The sequence below is a fragment of the Octopus bimaculoides genome, chromosome 14, assembly GCF_046866305.1.
Source record: "Octopus bimaculoides isolate indiv1 chromosome 14, ASM4686630v1, whole genome shotgun sequence".
Taxonomy (NCBI): domain Eukaryota; kingdom Metazoa; phylum Mollusca; class Cephalopoda; order Octopoda; family Octopodidae; genus Octopus; species Octopus bimaculoides.
The window spans coordinates 56,903,818-56,916,520 of NC_142941.1; the positions used below are offsets into that span (position 1 = coordinate 56,903,818).

At 35.2% G+C, this 12,703-nt stretch overlaps 1 protein-coding gene across 16 annotated transcripts in view; it reads left to right on the forward strand.

Moving 5' to 3' along the window:
- LOC106874741 (C-terminal-binding protein) overlaps positions 1 to 12,703 on the forward strand; it is a 203,928-nt gene that overhangs the window by 1,341 nt on the left and 189,884 nt on the right. For 2 of the 16 annotated variants that reach the window (XM_089363014.1, XM_089363022.1), the window contains exon 1: positions 11,259 to 11,869. The exons of the other annotated variants lie outside the window; for them this stretch is intronic. The gene's annotated coding sequence lies outside the window, so the exon portion shown is untranslated. Of the gene's footprint in view, positions 1 to 11,258; positions 11,870 to 12,703 lie in introns of those variants that run through there. 16 annotated transcript variants of the gene reach the window in all.

A 12,703-nucleotide genomic window follows, 5' to 3' on the forward strand; every position in this document is an offset into this window, starting at 1 on the left:
TTTGTATATAATGAATTAGGTGTCGAATGGGAACAAAAAATTATTTGATATCGTCTAATGTATTTAATTAATTGTTAAATCACCTTTCTATTTGTTCTTTCCCTTTTGCTTTCTTTGTGCTTTGATCTCTCTCTCTCTCTATATATATATATACATATATATATATATATATATATATACATATATATATCTTTGTGTGTGTATGTAAATGTGTTCCGATCAGTCACATCTGTGCAAACGGAAGATTTTCGTTATGATTTCATTGTGATCAGATGCGTTTTAGACAAATATCTAAAGCGATATGAATATGTGTATGCATTATGTATAATGTTTTGCGTGGAGACGGTGCCCCAGCATGGCCGTAGTACAGTAACTAGGATCCCACTAAAAGATATGTGTGTTTATATAGTCTAAACTTCAGTGTTTGGATGTATCGATCAAAATATACTATACTAAAGGAATCAACTACTAAATAGCGAATTAGTTTATATATATATATATATATATATATATATATATATATAATGACCTTAGTTGTTGATGATGGTGATGGTTGGCATTGCTAGTGTTGATGTTCATCCCTAGTCTGGTCTAAACACGTTCGAGCCGAAACATTCCCGTCTTATTCACCTGGGGCTACGATATTCTGTGTGCCCTTCCTGTTTTTCTTTTCCTCCAGTTTATGATAGTAGTTCGTAGTTTTTTTTATGTAAATTAGGCTGCTATTTCGAGCATGAGGTACGACCTTGTTGAGACTTAAGTCTCGCTAGTGGGGCAAAAAGGAGGTGGCGGTGATGATGATGATGATGACGGTGGTGGTGGTGGTTGTGATGTTGATCATCATAATGGCTCTTTAAATCGCAACGGTAGCGATTCTTTCTATGCTGGTGGTGGTGGTGGTATAGTATGGTAAGCGTGGTGATAGCAAGATGTAGAAAGAGAGAATGGAGAGGGGGGGTAATCACCAAGGCTGACGGCGGCTAAATGCACTTCCATTCCACAGTCTTTTACTTCCTATCACTCCATTTCCACTCTTCGCCATTCAAATTAATCTAACTGGGAGAGTTTTCCAACTTAAAACATGCAGTTAGTCTTTTTCGACTTCATATATATACTCATGTATATCTACATACGCTCTCTCTGTCTTTCTCAGACATACATACATACGCATACATATGTAGATTTCTCTTCTCTGTTGTGGACGTTCCTTTTCTAAGTTTCATCGATCATTTAAAAATCTACAACAAAGTAATAATATAAGTTGTACATAAGCGTGTATGTATATTATATATCCCAAATTATTCACTCTTTAAAAGCGCACGAAAGACACATAAACACATTGTGATAATAATCACACGCAAGAAATACACAAACAGGCACTTGCATATATACACATATGTACACACACATATATATAACACACGTACACGCATGTATACTTGTGTATATATATATATAAAAAAAAATAAAGCGATCGACAGCGCGAAATGAAAATAAGTAGGAAAGTGGTGAATCCTTCAGTGCCATGGCATGCTATGCTAAATAAACCAAACACACAATACAGCTAAGCTTAGATCATCAGCTTCAGCGCCATCCAGCAGGCACGGTGGCCAATTTAAGAGCGATTCCACTGTGCCATTATTATATTCATTATAAAAGAGCGAAAGCCAAGTGAGCCAAACACTATATGAAAGAAAGCAAAGCATTGTTGGTTGGTTGCCGTACTGATATGGTGGCTGGCAGTGGTGATACACACGCGCACACATAAGTACATATACACAGATCATATATCTATATATGTGTATATATATATATATATATATATATATATATATATATTTATAAGCGACTGCGTTATATTGGATTAATGTGTTTATATATATATATATATATATATATGTAAATCTCCATAAACACACGTGTGTGTTTATACATGTGTGGTATATATATATATATATGTATGTGTGAGTATAAAGCTGGCTAGAAATTTTACCATGTGTAGTTTTGCCTTGTCCGATTCAAACGGATCTCGTTTTTAAAAATCCTTTATTCACTCTGCGCCTGCAGTTTAGGCTCGAAGCCTACCAATGATAGTATTTCTTATCCCTAATTTAACAATAATTCAAATTTAAATCTAATTTAATGCATTAAAAAAAAATCCTGTTTCCACTTGTTATATGTAATTCGAAATTCATAACAGTTCAGTGTGTGTGTGTTTTATTTCCCGTTTTAATATACAATAGAAATATATATTTTTTATTTTCAAAATTTCTGTGTGTGTAAGTCTAAAAGACAAAGGATTGGAAAGTGCGAGAAAAATATGGTAGTTATATTTTCAACTGATGTCGGAATTAAAAGGAAAAAAAGAAAAACTATGTCAACGAACGAACATGTTCGTCTGAACGAACAAGGAATCTACTAAATATCCTGCAATCTTCATATTAGCGACAACAAATATATCTTTTACATGTTAGTGTCAATCATTGGGGATTGCGTGCGGCCATACTGGGGATACCTTATATATATATATATATATATATATATATATATATATATATATATATATATATATTCCTAATTGATTAGTTAACTGGGAATATTTATTGTATTTTTTTGGTTCCGTTTGTTCTCCGTTGTGATCAATTATTATTTAGGCGGCGACCTAGCAGAATCGTTAAGCGCGTCGGACAAAAAATGCTTAGCGGCATTTCCTCCAGCTCTTTACGTTCGGAGTTCAAATCCCACTGAAGTCGGCTTTGCCTTTCATCCTTTTGAGGTCGATAAAATAAGTATCAGTGGAGTATTGAGGTTCGATATAATCGATTAGTTCCGCCCCCCACCAAAAAAAAAAAAAAAATTCAGAACTTTTGCCTATAGTATAGCAGAAAGGGTTTTTAATTACAAAGGCAGTTTAGCTGGCAAAATTGTTAGCACGTCGGATAAAATGCTTAGCGGCATTTTTTCCGGCTCTTTTACATTTTGAAGTAAGATGAAGTACCAGTCTAAGTATTGAGGTCGATATAATTGACTTGCCCTCTCCTCTCATATATTGCTGGCCTAGTACGAAAATTAGAGAGAATTATTATTGTTAATATTATTACGTTATAAAGGTATATTGACCTTTATAGATTTCTTTCTTTGTCGAATGAAATCTGTATTTTGTTTCGTCTTTTCTTTTTTTGGTTCTTCACTGCTTTGTTGCCGCCTATAAACCTAAGTTAGCTCCGACCACCTCTGCCATCTCTAAAATCGATTATTGTTCAGAGTGAAATGATAATTAACCTTGACTTGATTATTTCCTGCAAATAGTTCGCCCAGCTAAATGCATTTTATTTCTTCTTGTTCATCTTATTATGGTAATAATTATACATATATATCTTTCACGATCTTCATGTTTGTGGTATACCATTTTATAATATATATATATATATATATATATGGCTAAAAATAATTTGGTACACTCTCCCCGCCTCTCACATTACTGGATTGCAGTAATTATGGCTCTATCACAGAATGGAAAATTTATACAAAATGGTCCCTTAACTTTCGTTCATATGATTTAGTTAGAAGCCCAGTATATACGGGAGGTGTCTTATATGGACGGAAAAGGGCGGTAGGAAAGGTGTTGAAAGTTGTGATTTAGATACACACACGTGCACTTGTACACGAACGCACTAGCACATGTACACACATGTGTCATATGTATACACACAAACGTATGTGTGTATGTATGTATATGCACATACACACACACACACACACACACACACGTATATACGTGTTTCTTTAGTTCCGTGACCGGCGTGTGAAAAATAAAGTGTTTTTTCTGTTTAATGGCTAGATATATTCACAACTTGAATAATTAGAAATAAATCTATCTCATCAAAGCGGAAGGAAAGTACCATGATTTGATTGTGGTTACTACTTTCTTAAAATTTGTGTACAAAGGTTTATTTTATTATTATTATAATTGGTGGTGGTTATAGATTTATTTATAAAACGGACCAAATAGGTAGTTTATTCCCCGTGAACACACACACACACACACACACACACATATATATATATATATAACAGTTGAGGGAACCCGTGGAAGAGGTAGGCCCAGGAAGACCTGGGCTGAGGTGGTGAGGCAAGACCTTCGTACATTGGGCCTCACCGAGGCGATGACTACGGACCGAGACCTTTGGAAATGGGCTGTGCGTGAGAAGACCCGGCAAGCCAAGTAAGATCGTTGCCAGTGCCCCTGGACTGGTTCTTGTGCGGGTGGCACATGAGATGCACCATTTTGAGCGTGGCCGTTGCCAGTACCGCCTGACTGGCTCCTGTAGGATTTTCGAGCGAGATCGTTGCCAGTGCCCCTGGACTGGCTTGTGCGGGTGGCACATAAAAGACACCATTTCGAGCGTGGCCGTTTTCGTGCGGGTGACACGTAAAAGCACCCACTACACTCTCTGAGTGGTTGGCGTTAGGAAGGGCATCCAGCTGTAGAAACTCTGCCAAATCAGACTGGAGCCTGGTGTTGCCATCCGGTTTCACCAGTCCTCAGTCAAATCGTCCAACCCATGCTAGCATGGAAAGCGGACGTTAAACGATGATGATGATGATGATGATATATATATATATATATATATATATATGTGTGTGTGTGTAATATAGTGTGTATCACATACACACGCGCATGCTTACACTGCACACATACTGAGAAAAGTACAGAACGTGGTCTCCAATAGAAGTACAGTGTTAGCCAAACAACAAAACAGTTTGCAAGGAAGTAAAAACTTCAGTGTCCTGCACCAGACGTTTCTGAATATATTATGCATGAATTCCACGCCTCCTCCCAAAATAACAAACAACGTTTGACTAAGATCAACCGTCTATTATCTTAGTTGCTGATGATGAGTCTTGCAGCAGATATTCTAAGCTAATTCCATTCAGCCTCTCCTTTCGTCATTAGTCGTCTTGGTTTGAATATTTTTCTCATCATCCTATCTCCTCCTTAAATTTTGCTGATGGTGAATACATTTTCTTAATTAGCAATCGATTGTGATTGCATATATAGCCAATGAAGAATTATGATTATTACACACACGCACGCACACAGTTGTGTAACGTGCTATAGCTGGATTTGTGTGTGTGTGTGTACTTAAGGATATGTGTCAATACTTTCATATATATATATATATGCGTCAGATGGATGTGTGTGTGTATATATATATATATATATATATATAGGTATGTGTGTGTGTGTATATATATATAGGTATGTGTGTGTGTATATATATATAGGTATGTGTGTGTGTATATATATATAGGTATGTGTGTGTGTGTGTATATATATATATATATATAGTGTGTGTGAATATATATATATATATATATATATATAGTGTGTGTGTGAATATATATATATATATATATAGGTGTGTGTGAATATATATATATAGGTGTGTGTGTGTGAATATATATATAGGTGTGTGTATGTATATATATATATAGAGAGAGAGAGATGCGTGCGTGTGTGTGTGTGCACGTCAAATGTGTGTATATATATATATATAGTGTGTATATGTACGTTTGTGTCTAATGACTGTCGAATGGATGTGTATGCGTTAATTGCTAGCTACACTTACACGTGAAAAAATATATATGCATATACACATACGAATGTAATGTATGTGTGAGAAAGATAGACTAATTAATGTGCGTACTCCAAATGCAATACTCCAGTATCGTCTTTTCGTTTGTTGACAAAGAAAAACTAAAAGGAGTCAGTTTGGTCGTTTTGTTTGATGATAATAATAATGTCTATGAAGGAAGATAAAACCAAGTCTTGTACTGTTAAATATGTAGGTCGATGCTTACGGATTTTTTTTTATTTTTGGGGTAATCCAACTCGTAGGACCACCGTCAGCACATGTTCATTATTATTCTTAGCAATTCTTCATAATTTCAAATGGAAATGTACCGCTTTGTTAGCGATTCAGTATTGATCTATCTAATCGAGACCTGTTAAATGGTTTTATCCTCAGATTATAGCTATAGTTTCGGAAACCAAGCGTATAAAACACACACACATATATGTGTGTGTTGTCGCATTTAAAAGCTGTTTCTTCGATCATTTGTGTTTTATTTTTCCAGTCTGGTATTATTTTATTGATCCCTATTTGTCGAAATTCTAAGTTACGGAACACCGGTTTCTTTCTCTTTCTTTTTTTTTGTAGACCGGTGTAAATACGAAAACGGTCGTCGATGCAATTTTCTACCCTACTTTTTTTATCACTACCCGTTTGCTTTATAATACATTGGCAAGTTTTTTCCCGTGCCATTGTCAACGAGCCGGCGAACTAGATAGACATTTATATGTATAATTTTATTCACCGCTTTTCGTGTCATTTTATTATTTTTGTTTGTACACTTCAGTTTCATCTTTGCCTTCTTATTTTCCTCGACTCGTCCATTCCTCTCATCTCCACTCCTCATAAACTTTTTACTCTTCCTCCTTTTTTTAAACATATTTGACTTAATCCTCCAGAGCCCCATGGTATTTGTACATTATATACTGTGTGCGTGCTCGCGCCATTCTGTCACCTAAGTACTCTGGTTGTTGCAGGTCATCTTTTAGAATATTTTGATCTTTAGGAATGCAGAAAACGCTGATTGTATTTATGTAGTGTGTATACTTTATATACATGTGCGTGTATATACATCTGTATATAAGGCGATCTCTCTGTCATGTATATATTTGTAGTTCAAAATAACAGAAAGACAAAAGACGAAGACAGGTGTAGGAACAACAAGCAGGTGTTTTCGTTTAACGCTCGGGAAAAATTGAAAAGTCTTTTACGTTTCGAGCATATGCTCTTCAGCAGAAAGGAATAAGGGGGAAAACGGAGAGAATGAAAGAAAAAAAAACGGGGAGAGAGAAAAAGAAACAATGTATTTCATATATATATATGAAATACATATAGTCTATATAGTATGTGCAAGACATTTTATATATTTAAAAGAAAAAAAAATCGTTTATCAAGGTGTGGCTAGGAAGTTACCATATTATCAAAATCTTTTGGTTTTTTTTCTTCATCAGTAGTAAAGGATTGAAGATTAAGGAAGTAACTAAATGGCAGCAAAACAACCAATGGTCGTCTTTAAGCCATCATAACATTTGGTTATGGTGCTATTATATCCGCAAAAAGGTTTTTTCTTGAATAGGAAAATTAACCCCAACTAAATTGCTAAATTGCCTATGACAAGTGAAAGTTTTGTGTTGTTAAATATTGTTTTGTTTGAATTAATGTATTTGTTGTTGTTGTTTAGTTAGTTACAAGTTGGCTCTCATCGGGCCGATCGAATGTGATTGAAAAAGTGTTGTAGCCATGACCTCTCGTTTTAAGATATTGAGGATGTGGATTGAGGGATATATTTACTGCTGCTATTTATGGCTGTTTGATTGCCACTCATTTGGTTTTGTTGTGATGCTAGATGCTAATGCTGTTCTTTAATCCTCAAGGTTAGCATTGACGATCTGGCCGTGACTATCCCGGCTTTTTTTTTTTGTGCAGACATAGTATTGTAAGTTCGGACTACATACTATAATGTTCCATATTTTGAAGGCAGTAGCGGGCAAATTGGCTGCTATTTCTAGCATACCAACCGGCCACGTTGAGGCTCTGATTCACCCGTCAGTTTCTATTGTATGATTTTTGAAATTCAAGCCATAGTTATGTGTTTTTAATGTGTGTGTGTGTGTGTGTCTGTTTTATCGACATTGGCTCTGTGTGTGATAAACATGCTTGCTTGTTATATATATATATATATATATATATATATATATATATATATAGATGTACCTTCTTGATAATAATAACGGCTATGGAAAGTTTTAAGTTGCTAGTACCAAACCATCCAGTTGAGCCAACCTGCCACTGCCTATTTCTTTGCAGCGGGCGGGCATAGAATATAATATCATCCAGGTCCCGCTTTTATGCAAATTAACACTGACATGAAGGAGTACCGAGATTGTTTTCTGGCACATAGACACTGCCGAGTACCGTGTAGAATTTATAACTGTACAGAAATAGAGAGAAGGAAAAGGAGGGTTATAGTGGTGCGTGTATTTTTTTGTGTCTGATGGAAAGAGTAGTAGGTTAGAAAGATTTGGTGGAGGGCAGTAAGAATGAAAGAAGTGAGGGGCATATAGATATGTGCGTGTTATGTAGGTAGATAGATAGATAGATAGAAAGAGAGAGAGAAGGCTGTACACAATGCATGTCTATTTCTTTCTCCTTCATCTATTTCACAAGCAAGAAATCCGATTGCGTGTAGTTTCTTATACTCTTAGTTGCTGATATATATATATATATATATATATATATATATATATATATATATATATATATATATATATATACACACACACACACACACACACACACACACATATATACATGTGTGTATATATACATGTATATACACACACACACACACATGAGACTAAAAATAAGATTATGTATCGTATACATATATATGTATGCGCACACTTTTTTGTTTTTTCAAACTTTTAATCAGTATAAAGTTCCTTAAGTGACGACTCGAGGGGCCGAGAGTCGTGCATGGCACTGATCAAATTGCTAAGCACTAAACTCTCGGTCCTTGACTCACTTCTGTACCGATGAAATACAGAAAAGTATTTATATTTCTGCATTAAGTATTGTTACTCTTGCTTGTTCCACGAACCCCCCTTTGTCTCTCTCTCTCCATCTACATTCCCACCAAATACACATCATTGTATATGTATATATAATGTTAATTTCACTTTCTTTTCTACATCGCCCTTCCTACATTTCTGATTTTTGTTTCTGCTCAGCAACGAAAATATCAATTCAACCAAGTGTGTATATATATACTCATTGACTTATAATGATTTGTGTGTAATAATAGGATTTTAAAAGGAAGAAAGCAGCCTACACAATGATGAGGACTTGTTTTAAATCTTATAATTTTAGTTCAGTGGTGTGTGCATTCCTTAGAACTTGAAAACAAAAAGCCACTCCCTAAATGTGTGTGTGTGTGTGTAATTGTAATCCATCTAGTTTGATTTTTCCTTCCATACTTGGACAATTATTATATTTAAATTAGTTTTAAATGCAGAATCCCTTCCTTAGTCGTCGACTACTAGGCTCTTTTGTGAGTTTTAATTTTAATCTACAAAATTATAAATCTACTTCAGGTCTCTCTTAATCTTAATCACAGTTATTATTATAGTTTACATATTTTGTGTTAAATATTTGTGTAGTAATAATTCCATCATATTTGCATGCATGTTCCCCTTCAACCTCCATTTAAAGCTATATTTCCAAAATATTAAATTTCTAATTTTTATTTCATTTCATATTAAAAAAAAAAAGATAATTCTTTTGTAGTTATTTGCATGATGCTACGAATTTCATTTCATTGAAAGACAAGAAGAGAAAAGGATAATTTTAATGGCAGTGATGGTGTTGGTGAACCGATAGTGCTTGTTTATTTTGTATTGGTTACAAATTATATCTGTTGTATCCAATATTCTGTATTGAATACAACAGATAGTTTGAATTGCAATCGTCGTCTCGATTATTTTCCTATCAACTTTTGAAAGAAGACTAAGAAATTGGATTATATATATATATATAATGTGTGTGTGTGTGTTAGAAATATAGATTTAGTGACTTAATTCTTTCCTTGCAAGTCGATCAAATAGGACACATGGATTTTCTAGTAAATACTGTCTCAAGAAGATGGAATGATCATAACTGGAGCGCCTATGATTGATTATAAGTTCGATGAGGGGTTAAACCAAGGAATATGGTGATGTTAATAGTTTGTAATCGATTGAATTAAGCGCAGTACATACACAATTGCTGCTGCTTTGATCAAATCAATCCTTGATGCAAGAATCAAAGAAAGCAAAGTAAAACTGATGGGATTTGAACTCGAAGTTGCGAAGAGACGTTATTAAATTGAACCGCAGAAGCATTTTGTTGTTCAGTGCTCTACTGATTCTGTCTGCCATCCACTTCTCTCTTCTCTTACCCCCACCTCCCATCTTATTAACTACTAAACAGTGGTAATGAGAGCTTGGATTTAGTTATAAAGAGATAAACGTGGGAGGAGCAGTTGCGAAGTTGGAAACGAGTGAGAAAATCGTTCGCCATGCTTGCTTGCTTTTGTTTGACTTGTTTATATCATCGTTTCGGTTTGGTATTTGAAAGAAGACTGTGTCAGAACAGGCAACAACAGAGCGCTGGTTAAAATAGAAATCTCTCTCAGTATTCAAGTACCTTTTTGTTGTTTTTTTTTTTACAACAATTCAAATCTGACCAGCTTTTTTTTTTATATTTCTTTACGGGTTGATAAAAAATATATATAAATGAGCATTGGTGGCTTCTGTCGAATTGGTTGTTCTCTCTCCGACCCCTAAAATGTGTGACAAACAAATCCCGCTTGAGTTAATTTCGCCTTTCGTGCTTTCGTAGTCAATAAAATGAACTGGGATGGATACAATAGTCGTCAGTACTTACTTTATTTTATCGACTGGTTCCCCCTCCTATCCTCAAAATTACTGATCTTGTGCCTAAATTAAAGACTATTATTACTAATACGTTTTTTACTTTTTTTTTTTTCCGAAGTCGATTTTGTGGAATTGTCACCTATTTCTTAATCTAGCCTTTTGATGTCCTCTCCATCCGTTACTCTCATGGGTTAAATTACTAGTTGAGGGAGGACCATGACTTTCAGAAATGATTGAACGCCGATTCAAAGACCTTTCTTACTTTACTTGGTAGTATTTTGTTTTTGTTGTTTAATCTCCGATCAGATAACATCTGTAATCAAAGGAGGTACCCCGTCGTAAATATGGCTTATACGTATTATATATATTTGTGTGTATGTGTCCGTCCATTTTCAAGACGGAAGTGTTCTTTGAAGGAGAGTTTGGGTTGCTATTTCTTGTAAGTTGAACAACCACTGAGAGTATTAATTTCCAAGTTGGCTCGACCTATATAGAATACAAGTGAAACAGTTGAATCTAAGAGAGAGAGAGAGAGAAAGAGATCTGAGCTATTTACTGATTAATAGTGCTGAATAAATCGATAGTTTGCGTATGTGTGCGCGTGCGTGCGTATAAATTGTCCACTAGCGTTTCTGGCCTCGTCGGTCAATAGCAGTAATATATTTGAGCCGATACAATCGATTATTATTATATTCGTCTCTTTTACCAGATTTCTCATCTTGTGTTCTTGGTTGGCATTTGTTTGAACGTTCCGCACTTCATCTTGGATCTCTTTGATTCTGAATGCACCAAAACTGGCACCACCAACAACGATACTCCGTTCGAGTCAGCAAGGCGGCTCACTTTTGCTGCAAATAGCAGCCAAATCTCCCTCGAATTCTTTACCTGAACGTCTTGTCCTAAACGAACGAGTCTCTCTACATGGTGACAATCTGCTAAGAATAACAACCAAATCACATATTGTGTTTTAAAAATGGCAAAATGAAAGGACACTTTGGAGAATGTAGTCAATCCTAGATACACCATGCATGAACGCCTCTGCTCAGACATATATTTGATCAACAATTCTCTCTGGTCCTGTCATATTGGTGACATGAGTATCTCTTGTGTGTCTGGGTCAACTGTGCAACCAAGTTAGGTTCTGTATGTTGGTACATCTTGTCCTGGACACTCCGGAGTCTTTCTTTATTCACTTGGAACAGTCTGTCTTGATCCAGATTTATTAAACCGTTAAATTATTGCCGGACTGAAACTCTTTAACCGTATTTAGTGGCATCGGATTCGGACTTTGTCTTTTATTCCTTCCCCAAGTCGGATATCGTAAGTAACAAGTCATATTGCAGGCAAAATTAATCAATGTCAGGACGTACCAAAAGAGTTAATCCTGTTTTATCATAAGCATATCCAGGGTGCGAATGGAATCCTTGTAGATTATGAACCATGTATTACAAATAACAGGTCTTATTATTAATAACACTATGGCGGTGGCCTTGACAGAAACCCTAGTAAATGTTTGATACAGTATTTGCTCTATATGTATTCTCCATTTTCCAATTTTACATTCCCTCGAGTCGACATTTTTCTATTTTATTTTACTATTTTTTGATGCGTCTCAGCAGAGGGATCGATAAAGTTAGCTGCAATCATGCACTAATATCGATATATAATCGACTGCCCCTCGCCCCAAATTTGTGACTTTTGTGTAATGTATTGTAATGTATCAGAAATCATTCCGTATTATTTACAATACCTCGTAAATGAATAAATTTTCCTCTTAGTAAACGGTCTTCGGCTCCGATTTAGATAACTATACTTGCATTACTGGCTTTGATGGGAGGAAAGAAAATAATCATAAAGCATAAAAGGCCTCTGTAAGCCTCTCTATTCTTTTGCACTTTATAAAAACTATATGGTTTCTAATAACTCGTTGATGGATACCTGATGGTGAAAGGTCAAATGATAATGTTTGGACACACAGAGTTTCTATAACTACTTTATTCTATATTCATCACTGAACTTGGTCAGGTCTGACCGAGCAGATTTTACCTTTGAACTTAAGAGGTAGTTCAGCTGTGGCCATTTAGTTCTTTACATAGATTTAATTTATCTGGGATTACATTATTAGTGTTCCTTCTCCACTTTTTTTTTTATTTA